General features: G+C 34.8%; 1 protein-coding gene across 2 annotated transcripts in view; it reads right to left on the minus strand.

The window, feature by feature from the left end:
- LOC125676813 (uncharacterized) overlaps window positions 1-8,102 on the minus strand; it is a 116,376-nt gene extending 108,274 nt beyond the window's left edge. For both annotated transcript variants that reach the window (XM_056159463.1, XM_056159462.1), the window contains exon 1: window positions 7,982-8,102. The gene's annotated coding sequence lies outside the window, so the exon portion shown is untranslated. The remainder of the gene's footprint in view (window positions 1-7,981) is intronic.
- Between the last annotated feature and the right edge of the window lie 8,446 nt (window positions 8,103-16,548).

Genomic DNA, 16,548 nt, shown 5'->3' on the forward strand with positions numbered 1-16,548 from the left:
CAAATCTTCTACATGTACTAGACCCCCTCCCCCCTCATTTTCTTTCTTCTTTTTATATGAAATCATTGTTAGGCTAAGTGGACACATTTGGATATAGCTGTTTCGTGGTAAGCATACGTTGAAGGTCTTTTTTTTTTTTCAATAATAGAAATATGCAAGAATTTTTACCGCTTCATTCAATGTAAACTGCCGAGAACAGTAATCTTACCACACAATGTTTTGGATAGGAACGAATCACAGGGGCTAAGCCTTTTTGGGGCCCGAAATCTAGATATAGATATCTATATTTATGGTAGCACAGAGTTCGGGTCCAAAGCGGGCCTAGCCCATGTGCCTGCTTGTTATAAGTAGAAATTATTTCAGTTAAGGCTTCATATCGATCGATGGGACAAGCATGATCTGTGGAAAGCCTGGTGTACCTGTAAAATGCTAAACGAAACGAAACTTATTAAGCACCTCCCCTTTCCCGGCTTTGTCATTTTCTGACACACCCCCACCCCCCAGTATCACAGTAGTTAGTTAAAAGAAAGAGAGAAAAAACAACCAACAAACAAAAATACTGAAAACGAATCCTGAAAAAGTATTTGTTGCTGTATTTCTTTGGTACCTTAAAATATAAAGTCTAAGGTCCGATATAAAATGGCTGTGTTAGGGGAAAATTGTTAAGAAAATTATAATTATATATTTGTCAATGTTGTTTCGGGGGAGGGGGGTGGTGGAGATGAAAACCGATTCATTGATTAAGTTCATAAAATCGCCATTTGTTGTGGCAGCCATTAAAACGTATAATAAAATTTGTAAAGTTGAATTATAATTGAAGTCTTTTGCAGTATATCTGTTTCTTACAATATACTAGCACAATCTGTGGGAAAAGGAAGGGTAGGGTAGGGGGTAGGAAATTGTTTTAAATTAATGTTTATTTTCATATTATTTGTATCTCTTGTGAAATTACAAGGTTTATTTAAATGGGTACATTTTCAATAGTCACATTTAAAGTTGGTACATTACAGGTACAATTTAACTTTTTTAATTTACCCAGCGTACACTTCTGGTATACATTTCAACATTAATATTTTTTGTTGGGTACATTTCAACTTAGTAACTTTAAAGTGGGTACATAATGAATACATTTTAACTTCCTTAATCAACACCCTGGGTACTATTCGGATACATTAGAACATTGATATTTTTCTGTTAGCTACATTTCAGGTACATTTTCAATTTTTAATCTGTGTACATTTTGGGTACTTTTTACAATAGTCGGGTACGTTCCGGGTACCGGTCGTTGAAAAATGGCTAAGTTTTTTGCGGGTACTTTTTGCATACATTTTTCAAGGAAAAAGTTGCTTCGGGTACTGTACAGATACATTTTGGGTACTTTTCGGGTACATCTCATTTCTGCCAGGGCGACACTCGCTATCTACAGCTAAACTATTCACACAGCACTCGCGATCTTCAGCTACACTATTCACATGACACTCACTATGTACAGCTACACTATTCACAAGACACTCGCTATATACAGCTACACTATTCACACGATACTCGCTATATACAACTACACTATTTACACGACACTCGCTATGTACAGCTACATTATTCACACGACACTCGCTATATACAGCTACACTATTTACACGACACTCGCTATAAACAGCTACACTATTTACACGACACTCATTATGTACAGTTACATTATTCATATTACACTCGCTATATACAACTACGCTATTCACAAGACACTCGCTATGTTCAGCTACATTATTCACACGACATTCGCTATATACAGCTACACTATTCACATGACACTCGCTATATACAGCTACACTATTTACACGACACTCGCTATGTACAGCTACACTATTTACATGACACTCGCTATATACAGCTACACTATTTACACGACACTCACTATGTAAAGCTACACTATTCACATGACACTCGCTATATACAGCTACACTATTTACATGACACTCGCTATATACAGCTACACTATTTACACGACACTCGCTATGTACAGCTACACTATTTACATGACACTCGCTATATACAGCTACACTGTTCACACGCCACTCGCTATGTAAAGCTACACTATTTACACGACACTCGCTATATACAGCTACACTATTCACACGACACTCGCTATATACAGCTACACTATTTACATGACACTCGCTATATACAGCTACACTATTCACATGACACTCGCTATATACAGCTACACTATTTACACGACACTCGCTATGTACAGCTACACTATTTACACGACACTCGCTATATACAGCTACACTATTTACATGACACTCGCTATATACAGCTACACTATTCACATGACACTCGCTATATACAGCTACACTATTTACACGACACTCGCTATGTACAGCTACACTATTTACACGACACTCACTATGTAAAGCTACACTATTCACATGACACTCGCTATATACAGCTACACTATTTACATGACACTCGCTATATACAGCTACACTATTTACATGACACTCGCTATGTACAGCTACACTATTTACACGACACTCGCTATATACAGCTACACTGTTCACACGCCACTCGCTATGTAAAGCTACACTATTTACACGACACTCGCTATATACAGCTACACTATTCACACGACACTCGCTATATACAGCTACACTATTTACATGACACTCGCTATATACAGCTACACTATTCACATGACACTCGCTATATACAGCTACACTATTTACACGACACTCGCTATGTACAGCTACACTATTTACATGACACTCGCTATATACAGCTACACTATTTACATGACACTCGCTATATACAGCTACACTATTTACACGACACTCGCTATGTACAGCTACACTATTTACACGACACTCGCTATATACAGCTACACTGTTCACACGCCACTCGCTATGTAAAGCTACACTATTTACACGACACTCGCTATATACAGCTACACTATTCACACGACACTCGCTATATACAGCTACATTATTCACACGACACTCGCTATATACAGTACCCGCAACGTTATTCTTGACATTCCTATCGTGCTCTATCGTGCATGTATCCTATCGTATCGTGCGTGTATCCTATCCTATCGTGTATCAGGTTTTCCATTTTCTATCGTGTTTTGTGTTTATCAGGTCTATCGTGTATCGTGTTTTGCGTGTATCAGGTTTTCCGTTTATCGTGAAAATCGTTTATCGTGTAGCTTCGGAAACTATCGGGATCGTATATAAAATCTAATGAAAAAGTATGATACTTTCCGAAACCTTTATTCGTTTTGTTAAAGAAGCTATTTTTAGGAATCGAGGAAAGACGGTATATTTGAAGGAGAACATAAAGTTGTCAATTTTAAGGCAGAAGAAGAGCTATTTGTCTGTCCAGAGAGAGAGAGTGAAAATTTATCACAATTTAATTCTAAGTAGTCTGGAAAGTAGGACAGTAAACCGAGCACAGTAAATCTGAAAGCTCCCTCTGAAGTTCATAAATATTTGTTTGTCTAGAAACAGTTATTTGTAATTAACACTAACAGAAAAATAGGGAGTTCCGATTTGAAAGGAAAAATCAGTAAATTACATTGTTTATCACATACATGTATATTTTAATAATGGTTCTTTTTCTTCCGATTTTTTTTTTCACGTGTATGCTACTTATATAGCAACTGCTGAACTTGTGCGCGTCCTTATATCTGATTTTGTGTATCACCCGTGTTTTGACAGCTAACATTCTCAGGGACATTGTATTTCACACATTTAGAAGATTAAGTTTTAAAAGGGTGCAAGGGTGTTGCATCCCCCAAAATTCTGCTCAACTGGGCACGATTCCGCTGTCATCGTTGTTGTTTTTTTTATATACCTTGTACATGTACACATGTACCAATACTCGTACGCGTAGATACTGGACATTTATGTTGGTTTTGATGATTATTTGAATTTTTTTACACACTAAGCGTTTCAAAATTGCGAATTTAAAACAAGCCGGGTTTTGTTTATGTTTTTTAAACAGTATATTTATGTTTTCTTAACAAAATATCAATTCAAATAAATATGTTCCAATTACTTATGACTATCAATTATCAATCATAGTGTAAAAATATCTAACAGGTGTAGTGCGGTTGATTTTTTTTAAAGCGGTCGTTATGAAAATAACTTGAGATGTTGAATGAACCGTGAACTAGGAGCTTGATGCAAAATAACCCCCTCCTCGCTACACGCACAATATTACTTGGTTTTATTTCATATTCAAGGTAATATACATTAGCATAAGAGAGCTACTGAAGCATGATATCACTACATTATATTACATTTAGTTAATTCCCTGTATAATCTATATATTAAACATTAGGTGACAATATAAGTTTTAGAATCATTGGCTGATAAAATTCATATAGATATCAAATAATGAATTCAATGCCGTATATATTTTATTTTTTTTTTTTAATTTTAGCTGTGATGGCATTAAAAAAAAAAAAAAAAAAAAAAAACGTACAACCGTGGATTAAAGAAATTATATGGTACAAAACCGATCAATGTTTTAAACAAATGTTACCGCAACGGGGACAGGTAGCTGATAGTCATCCCGCGATGAGAACGCGGTTTTCCTGAGTTACCTATAGATTACCGCGTTAGATTTTTTCCCATCGCGAGAACGCGGGAAACAAGAAATCTGCTTTGTCCGTAATTTAGGTATATAATGAACATTGAAATCCTTCAATATTATTATCAACATAATGTAAACATAATGTAATTATGTTGTAGGTATCAAAATTTCGTTCCGTCTAAACCGTTTCTAAATTTACAACATTTCTATCAGGTTTTCCGTTTATCGTGAAGATCGTTTATCGTGTTTTGCGTTTATCAGGTCTATCGTGAAGATCGTTTATCAGGTTTTGCGTTTATCAGGTTTATCGTGTATCCTATCGTATCGTGCGTGTATCCTATCGTATCGTGCGTGTATCCTATCCTATGTGTATCGTGTTCTATCGTTTATCATGTCAAGAATAACGTTGCTGGTACTGTACAGGTGCACTATTCACACAACACTATGTACAGTTACACTATTCACAGGACACTCGCTATATACAGCTACACTATTCACATGACACTCGCTATGTTCAGCTACACTATTCACACGACACTCGCTATATACAGCTACACTATTCACACGACACTCGCTATATACAGCTACATTATTCACACGACACTCGCTATGTACAGCTACACTATTCACACGACACTCGCTATAAACAGCTACACTATTTACACGACACTCGCTATGTACAGTTCCACTATTCACACGACACTCGCTATATACAGCTACATTATTCACACGACACTCGCTATGTACAGCTACATTATTCACACGACACTCGCTATGTACAGTTCCACTATTCACACGACACTCGCTATATACAGCTACATTATTCACACGACACTCGCTATGTACAGCTACATTATTCACACGACACTCGCTATGTACAGTTCCACTATTCACACGACACTCGCTATATACAGCTACATTATTCACACGACACTCGCTATATACAGCTACACTATTCACACGACACTCGCTATGTACAGCTACACTATTCACAAGACACTCGCTATATACAGGTGCACTATTCACACGACACTATGTACAGTTACACTATTCACACGACACTCGCTATAAACAGCTACACTATTTACACGACACTCGCTATCTACAGCTACACTATTCACACGATACTCGCTATATACAGCTACACTATTCACACAACACTCGCTATATACAGCTACACTATACACACGACACTCGCTATGTACAGCTACACTATTCACACGACACTCGCTATGTACAGCTACACTATTCACAAGACACTCGCTATATACAGGTGCACTATTCACACGACACTATGTACAGTTACACTATTCACACGACACTCGCTATAAACAGCTACACTATTTACACGACACTCGCTATCTACAGCTACACTATTCACACGATACTCGCTATATACAGCTACACTATTCACACAACACTCGCTATATACAGCTACACTATACACACGACACTCGCTATGTACAGCTACACTATTCACACATCACTCGCTATGTACAGCTACACTATTCACAAGACACTCGCTATATACAGGTGCACTATTCACACGACACTATGTACAGTTACACTATTCACACGACACTCGCTATAAACAGCTACACTATTTACACGACACTCGCTATCTACAGCTACACTATTCACACGATACTCGCTATATACAGCTACACTATTCACACAACACTCGCTATATACAGCTACACTATACACACGACACTCGCTATGTACAGCTACATTATTCACATGACACTCGCTATGTACAGCTACAATATTCACACGGCACTCGCTATGTACAGCTACACTATTTACACGACACTCACTGTGTACAGTTACATTATTCACACGACACTCGCTATGTACAGCTACAATATTCACACGGCACTCGCTATGTACAGCTACACTATTTACACGACACTCACTGTGTACAGTTACACTATTTACACGACACTCGCTATCTACAGCTACATTATTCACACGACATTCGCTATATACAGCTACACTATTCACACGACAACGCAGATGCCTTGGTTTCACATACCACGTTCTCATCTGATGATATTCACAGAAAACAACTTGCTGAATCTTTCCCTAAGATGACACCGACAACACACTTCAGGGTATTTATCAGCAATACCAGCTCGGTTGAAAAATAATCATTAAAATAGAAAAAGTGTTTAGATAGTATGTATATTTGATTCGATTAAGGGTTTCTATTAGTCTGGTTACAAGTCGGTATTGAAAACGGATTAACCGCGCCGCGAACACGTATTTCATATGGATACAATAAAAAAATATAAATACTAACGGGGTTCAAATTGAGTGTAATCTAGCATGACATTTTCCGGTGCACACCGTATTTTAATGAATTTTAGACGCATGTATTATGAGAAAATATGCAATGATATAGCGATATAGGACATCAATCAAGCGTTGATTGTTCTGAGCCGTGAATCGACTATGTTTACAGGGGTTGGATATGTAGCTCTCTGTTCTGTTCCAATATTTTCCCAGAGAGCTACACATCTGTAGCTGATACCGATCTATAGGTTATTCTTATTTATCTGTTCGTTTATTGCACACTTTTTGTTTCGCTTTTGTGCGTTTGGTTGAATGAAGCTCCATAACAACTTTTTACAATCTTTATAATAAGAGAGGATACAAAGGTTATGGAATGTAAACTTGCATTCCATTAATTCCATCAATTATCTGACATAATGCATCGAGTTTCTGTAAAGTTTAAACATGAATCAAAGTGTATTTGCGAGTTAAATCTTTACACCTCAGTGTCTATGCAAAAATGGAATAAATCAATGGGTTTGTGTTTTTGCTAAATAACTGTCAGACGAATGATAGGAGTTCGTAACACATTTACCGTAATAATATTTTTTGATATATTACATGATACATGCATGTACATTTAATGATTACGACGAATTCAAAATTCGAATACAACTTTATTCATGACTATTCCTCGTGAAGAGGGTGCAAAACTACAACAAAATTAAATAGAATCATAAGACAACCATTCTTATAATGAAAATATGAATCTTATACATTTTGTAGCTTCTGTTATGATAAAGTTGGCAAGAGATTAAGTAACTGACATTGACAATAAAAAATCGCAATAAATTTTGACATAACTGACTGGCAATGCACGATAGGTTAGTTACACATGTAACTATAGTTATTATGAATCTCACTAACGAATGAAATAATGCTTAATTACAGAAAAATAAAATACTTTCAAACTGCAAGCAAACCGAAAGTAGACTTCTCAAAACAAATTACATTTTGCACTCACAAATCGAAAAATATACAAAGTTATAAGCTTATAACAGTAGAAATTGTACATTTACACTACTTTCATGCAAATTTCATGGGTACTTACTCCTTTGGAGGGCTTTAATCACAAAAATAAGTAGCACGCATATCGCTCATTCCACGCGCCTCTTGGGCGGAAACAATACAAACCATAAAAGGAAAAACCCGTAACGGACAAATATTAAGAACCCGGAAACACCACAATGATACTGTGCTTCCATGCAATATACGCTGGTTTAAACAAATCAACCAATCTCGCTAAAGTTCAATGCAACGTGTATTTAAATGTCGTAATTATCGGAGCAGAACACACGGGGACAATATCTTTGTCTATAGATTTGCAATCAATACCATTATACAGACTACAACATACTTCACCTTTGTCGGGTTTTCTTCAATCAGAGGATATATCAGTCAAACATTTTTTTTTCTGCATTGAATAATTGACAGCTCAGGAATCTTGTGGTTTATTATTATCAACAATCTGATCATACATGTACATACACGTCTGTTAGGATATATTGCATGCATACTTTTAGAATTTGTAGATTATCACGTACAAACATTAATAATAATTGAAATACTAAAAACACATAAAAATGAGTTTCAGTAACGTGCATACAACATCTATTTCCATTGTACAACTTGATTTCTCTATATCGATATCCCCTCCTGAAGTAATCGATCGATAAGTGCATTTTCTCCAACATTATATTCGTACAATATATATATTTATTTATATAATTCATAATTTTACCAGGGATTTCCATTATCGAGGTTCAGTCAAAATGTTGTTATGAATGGTTATTGTATCTGGGTATAAAGAAAAATAGTTGTAATTTTGGCAAATGTTTTTTGATTAACTATACCCGCCGTGAGCCCTATATCCTGATCAGGTAAACGGGGTTATCTAGCTGTACTCAAAATCAGTGTGCCAAGATTTGCATACCAAAGTATATTGACCACCCTCATATCAAAAAGACATCAAATAAAACAAACTTCCTCATTGTTCATCTACTTGAAAAAAGTGAAAATAAAACTGATGAAATGATACCCATATTGGAACATAGACATCAGGACTGAGTTGCTCAAAACCTAAGTTAAATTTAACCACTGGGTAAGCTAACCATTGGTTAAATTGACTATCCACTGGGTAACTAACCACTGGTCAAAATAATGTTGCTCAAAGTGAGTTTAGCCCTAGGGCTTACTAACTAACGGTTAAGTATATTTAACCGGTGGTTAGTATCCCATAATTCAACAATGCTCCTTTGGACATGTAAACAATAATGGCTGCTGCAAATGTTAATGAACCGGACAGAGAACTTTTCACCTCATGAGACACTATTCTTCGTTGCACAAGTTATATTCTGAAGTCAACCGAGGCCGTTAGCTCGAGAAGGAAAAAAAAGGGGGGGGGGGGTAAGCAGTTGAGGATGTGAAAGAGATGTACAGGAAGACTTGTTCAAAAGCAAATGGAGAAGAAACTGTGTGCAGAAAACTCACTGAATATAGACTGGAGAAGGTCCACCTCCTTTGTCACTCAACCCTGTCTCATAGAAAACAAGAATCATTGATACTGGCATCAAATGTATTGACCAGAAATTTTTGGGAAGTGCAAGAACTAATTAATATTATCAGAAAAGGTGTTCGAAAAAATTCACTTGTTTAAAATCGGGAGAAAATGACACCGCGAAGGCTGCAAAAATTTAGAGAAATTGTGATCAAATCCGGCGATGAAAAAATTAAGTGAAAATAATCTTTAAAGGGGTATGGACACGATTTTGAGCTGAAAACATTCAAATTCTATTTTACCATTTTTATTGTTTATAATGCTTAAAACTAAAATATTTCTAATGCTTGATCAAAATTTGAATATCAGTTGTTGAGTTACAAGCTACACGATTTTTTTGTTATGTAAACAAAGCTCGTTCAATGTTTTTGTTTACATAAAGATTGCTTGATAGAAAATAGTATGTTTAAAACAAAATAGGATGTGCCGAACACTAGAAACTATTTAATTGTGTTAAGAATTAACTTGAATGTTGAAATTAGCTGCTCTAAACGAAATTCTTGCTAATATATTTAACCTACATGTAAACAAAAACATGGCACGAGCCTTGTTTATACATAAAAATGAATTGTGAGCTCTGTATCTCCCATATACTTCGACAGCTGACATTCAAATTCTTGCTGAACATTAGAAATTCCTTAGTTAGACATTCTAAACATTGAAAATGGAAAAGTAAAAAAAAATGAAAATTCTTTCCTTAAATCGAGTCGATGCTGTACATTATTCTGTGACCCCCCAAAAAATATATGTATAGAAAAAGATGCGTTAGTGAGAGAAAAAGAAGAGTGTGTGTAAATTAAAGATAAACTCACAGATGCTGAAAGGTGTTTTATTTGTTTTGCTGTTTTCCGCCACAATCAATAATTTTTTTCAGTTATATGGTGGCGCAGTTTTTATAGGTGGACGAGAGAACTCAGATACAATGTACCTGGAAAGAGACCACCGACCTTCCGAAAGTAAACTGGGAAACTTTCTCACTTACCGGTGCGAGCGGAATTCGAACCCGCGCCGACCAGAGGTGAGAGGCCGTGTGAATTTGTGCGCGATGTTTTAGAAACTCGGCCACGGAGGTCCCTTGCTGAGAGGTGGTTATATGATGCCAGCTAAATTCATGGTCATCGCCAATGTCTGTGATACATTCTGCAATTTAATTCACATCACGCCGTCGCATGACGTGCTCTTTTGAGATTGGACACACATTGCACTTTCAAACAGGGCTAGCTACGCGCCTGATTAAAGCTGACATGAATTAATAAATATAGTATAATTCTATATGTTCGCCATATTTCTTTGCTAACCCGCCATATTAGTTGGATATTCTATTGTTATATGTATCAGGGTTCGCATGGTATATAAGGGGACGAGCTTTACTACGTTTCACTTCACATCAGTGTCTTCGATTTACAATGTACCTGTGCGGGTAGCTTTGACAGGTAACACGTTCATCTCCGATACTAATTTATAGGGCATCAAGAAGAAATGAAATCACGTTTTGAAACACCACGCAGTGCTCAAAATTACAATAAACATATCGTACAGTAGTAAATCATTCTAAAAGCTTTGGATGAATAAATATAGAATGGTTTTTCTTTACGTGAATGTGCGTATATTTGCGATAAATATGTCAAATCTATTCAAAAACGCGGAGAAATAGTTCATCTATTATCTATTGATGAAATGGAATAAGCAAATGATATAAAATATATACCATTCACACTTACTTCAAGCAAAATGCAAATACATAAATGCTACTGTACGTATAAAGAAGACATTGTCATGTATGCTCGCCATGAAAAGGCATCGAATGCGGACGAGTATTTACCTAGGTCTATTCGTAATATCTGTATAGGACCGAAGATGTACGTGTATACTTGTAAAAAATACTCAAAGTAGTAGTAAAACTCCCTTTATTAGCATAATCCATGAAACAAAACGATACACTCCATTTGTATTCCAACAGTAAACAACATTGCCCATTGTACAGACTGCGACACACTTAGCCCGTGCCGATCAGCTATCTTCAATCAGGGGAAGCATCAGAGTAGAATATTTACCCTGTATTGTGAATGAGTCCTTATACCGTATGATTTACTGGTCAGAGTATTGCAGATTTATAAATCAGGAAATCATTTAGGTATATAAATTGTTTGTGCATAGATAATTTGCATATACAACACTGTACGAGTGTATGGGATGATATTGATATATATATATATATATATATATATATAGAGAGAGAGAGAGAGAGAGAGAGAGAGAGAGAGAGAGAGAGAGAGCGCGAGAGAGAGAGAGAGAGAGAGAGAGAGAGAGAGAGAGAGAGAGAGAGAGAGAGAGATTCAAACGATGATCTTGTAATAATCGCGCTCTTATTAAGACAAATGATATCGTTAATTCATTTAAAGGAGAACAGTAACTCAATATTGCTCTCATTAATTGATAATACAGATTTATTTGATTCATTTAAAGTACGCAATAATTAAAAATTAAACATATTTTTAACTAATGCTATTTTCAATTACTTCATTTTATGCTAATTTGGCACTCAATAGATCTTATATATCTATGCCATTTTGCGTTATTACATTCTGCGTTGAACTCGACGCAAATTGTACTAATGCAAAATGTAATAATTGAATTTATCATATTTTGCGTCGTTATCAAGCAAATAGAATCAAGGGGAAGAGACAAGAGTATATGCCTTCCACCTTTGATAAAAATATCCAATTTTTTTGTTATTTCGTAATACAAATAAAAGATATATTGGGTGACACCCCCAACTTGTTCCAGCTTCAAAGTTCGGATTTAATAGTAGAAGGCACACACCACCACCAATTAAGAAAATGAAGATATTATGAGGCACTCATAGTAGAGGACTCTAACCACCCCATCCCACCCCCAACGATTGAAGAACATGAAGTGTAGAGGAAAATTATTGAGACAGTCAACGTTAAAGACTCTTTTAACCCTTCACCCCCACATTAGGACTTTGAACATCGGATATAACATCTTGATTGTTTGGGGTTAAGGTGGGTCCTTAGTCCTGGATTTTTGGGGTTTAGGTAGCATTTTTTTGTTTGGAATCAATGGATTAACATTCAGAGTAATGAGAAAAGTCAAATTAGTTAGGGATTTCCATATTAATTTTCATTACAGACACTACTGAAGTAATGTACTCCTATATAGATTTTTATGAAATTCATTGGAAACAGTTATCTGTTGTTATTTTAAAATAAAAAAAACAACAAAAATTTAAATTGCATTTATTTATCAGGAAACATGTCAATAACTAAAACACGTGTCATTTTCAATATGTTCATCTAGTTTTAGTATAATAAGTGCAAAATTATTGAATTAGCCTTATTCTCCAAAATGTTAGAAAACAAACAAATATGGACACAATTTCCCTATAGCATGGTTTACATATCATTTTTTCTGTTTATAATAGTAGATGTACATCTGTTATAGTTATTTATGGAAAAAAATCCATACCTTTCCTTAATAATTTCAAATCTATAGCTTCCAGAGTATGTTTACCCCATAAAAAAACTAAGTCTGGCACCATACAGCTGAGCTATTCAAAACCACTCATGGATTAAAATTGTATGTAATTTCATGAAAAGACACGGATAATAATTCCTTATCACCTTGGTAAAGTGTTTGTGAAAAATATAGGTAATCTATTACATAATGGACTTGATAAATAATTTAATGAAAACGGAGTTATTGTCCTTGGATTCAACATTTTGAAACACATCATTGACTATTCAAATATAACTAAGACTTTTGAAATATTTTATGGCTAACAAGATTTTTTACAATAACTATTGAAAAAGACTCCAACAAAATTTATGTTCCAGTCATTAAATTATTGACTTTGCTAAATCTTATGACGTCACAGGAGTGTGGAACTACGTTAAATGGATTATTTTATTGCTGTTTTTGTTCATCTTTCTTAATTATTATTTTGAATGGCAAGAAATTTTGAAGAATCCAATTTTCCATTTGTTTTCTTCCTGTTGTACTTCTCCCAGGAAAAATGACGATACATGTCTAGTTATTACATGCACATTTTGATTTTCAACACATGCAAGCATACTAATTGTATGGTGTAGAATTCCACCCTTTACCAAGTTTTGCTTCATTTACACAGTGTAAGGAATGGTAAACCAAAATCACAAAACAAAATGCATAAAGACCAAACTAGTTTTAAGGTAGGTCCCTAGTCCTGGACCTACTTGTGATTTCTCAAAAATTTGAGTTTAAATACTTAGATTGTTCATTTGAGGGTATGATAAAAACAAAAAAATTAGGGGTTGTCAGTATAATGAGTAAATTATGGTATTTTATTACGTGTAGCCCCATTTGTCACACGGCAATATCAGAATTTATTGAAGAAGTCCTAGAATATGTCCATAAAATTTTTTTGAGATATGATGCTGCAATTTTTTTCCTCAAATATGAAATAAATATGTTTAACTAAATAATTAAAAGTGAAATTTTAACAGTTTCATGTTTTTTAATAATGGTGGTACAAAATTGAACTCAATACACGCCCTCGGCAGTCAAAAATACGGCACTGCAACACCACTAATATGAATATTTTAAAAATTTGACTTGTGATTTTTCATTCAAACTCACATATTATGTTCATATATGAATGCTTGTTAAAATACATTTTAAAAATCTGCCCTTTCTCAACATAATATTTTCACAGCATCTCAATTTATATTTACATTTTTTGGCCAAAATAGCCATTTTGAATGTGATTTTCACATAATAGAAGATAACAAATATACAACAAGATAACAAATTTATAACAAGTGCAGAATTGTTTTATTTAATTCCACAAGTGCATTATCGCATATCATGAATTTGTTTTTAATTTACAGATAATTTTAACATGTAATACCCCTGTATATCAATTAAACAAATATGTACCTCTGGTTTTATGTGTGAATTAGATGACAAAAAATGGAAAGAAGATTGGAGCCATAGTCTACTCAAATATAAGTGATTGAGTGTTATTGTATTCATTTTCTAAATTAAAAAACATCCAGGTAAATGTAAAAATACGTTTGATAATAATAGTACGTGAACCAATACGTTCGATCCGGACATGACGTCACGCTACTAGATCCCTACTTTAAGCGTAGGAACTTCATTCACGGATACATAAATGCATGTATTCAGAAAAATCGCATGCATGCATTGCATATGTGTGTTTTTACGGTTCTGCAACGTACCATAATGATTATTTTCAGGCTTGAGTGTAATTCATAAATATTTTCATTTCGTAGATCTGGCACAATGGATATATTCTGAAAATAAACATACCGTTGTACGTCGAAATTTCAAATGTATTCAATAAGATGTTAGTATTCATAAATCAGTAAAATTCATGTTGAGGTTTTATTTGGTATGATACAGTGTCAATCTACTGTAATGCATTAGTAGGATATGCAAAGGCAAGACTATAAACATTTTCTAGTATCGATATCTATATGATCACGAAAAAAACCATAAAATTTATATCCGGATTCATATGCCGATTTAGATATCAATAAAAGCAAAGGTGCATAGTTTGGTGGAGGGGGGTCTAATGAGTCTTATGAAATTAAAAGAAGGAACCCCACATTTGCATTCAAAATAGATGTACTTAAAAATGAATCCATTTCCGCTCTGACTGAAAGCATGATTCTAAATTCGGAAACGAATCCTGCATACAAGTTGTATCAGGCATGTATACAGATGGTGGGCAGGGAGGCTGAGCTGGTCTGCTCTCCCCACATTGTTGACAATTTTTTTCCCCAGATATTCTATCATACAAAGTCAGTATTTTCTACATGCACAGTTTAAACTAATATTTTTTTTAATTTGTAATGAATTCAAGTATAAGCATCAACTCCTGTAAGTTTTCAATATATTGTCAATCACAAATTTTTAAATAGCTGGAAATTGTTAATGCTTGTAAGCTTACCATTATATCAGTGATCAATTTTCTTTCCTTCTGTGGAATGATATATTGTACATCGAAGTAGGACAGTCTCTCTCTAATCAATGAATGTGGACATTCAGAGACCGTTAATAATTATGTGGTTCCCAAAGAGACAATAAAACTATATTTTTGCTTTTACATTTCCTTTTACACATGTGTCTTTGTGTAATCAACTGTTTATTATAGATTGCAAATGCAATACCAGCATGTTCAAATAGATGTATATTTTCGATCATTATTCCCTTTTTATATATCCAAGTTTGTATATGATCATCGATAAAATTTGAATTGAGCACGCAATATACCCAACCAGATGCTCGGTTTATATTATTAGATTCCCGATTTCTATAAACTGTAAAACCTCGACCAGACAAGCATTCAATACAGGATTTTTTTTCGACTCTGACATCTCCCCTGATTGAAGACACCCTGTTTGGCACGGGTGAAGTGTGTCGCAGTCTGTATAATGAAATGACAACGTGTTGTAAAGTCCTAACGAGATAAAATGGAGTTTTATCATTTTGTTTCGTGGATGTATCAGAATAAAGAGAATCTAATATTTTCGGCAAGTGCACATATCCAATACCTGTTGAATAGACGTTCGCATTTGATACGGTTTTTTTTGTGTGTTTTTTTTTTTGTGTGGGGCGAATATGCCATGTGCATTACATATTATGCATATGGAATGTACCTGTATTTTGCAAGAATTGATATAAATAATATATTTTACGCTCTTTGCTTATCCCATTCTATCAGTAGGTAATTGGCAATTGATTTATCCGCATTTATTTCATAAGAAACTGCAAATACCTGCATGCACGTGCAAGTATGCAAGAAAAGCTCTCTTTTTTTGCATTTTTTTTCTAAATTATCTGAACTTTCGGAGTGTTGCATTGATATACAATTTTGAGAAAAGCATAATGTTTTAAAATGGGATTTTATTTGTTTCGCATTCCCCATATATTACTATCGGATATGTGTACTGGTCGAGTTTACCTAGAAAAATTACGCAGGTGTGACAATCACATTTGGGGTATATACTGGTAGAGTAAATTAGGCTACCTGA

The sequence above is a fragment of the Ostrea edulis genome, chromosome 3, assembly GCF_947568905.1.
Source record: "Ostrea edulis chromosome 3, xbOstEdul1.1, whole genome shotgun sequence".
Classification (NCBI taxonomy): domain Eukaryota; kingdom Metazoa; phylum Mollusca; class Bivalvia; order Ostreida; family Ostreidae; genus Ostrea; species Ostrea edulis.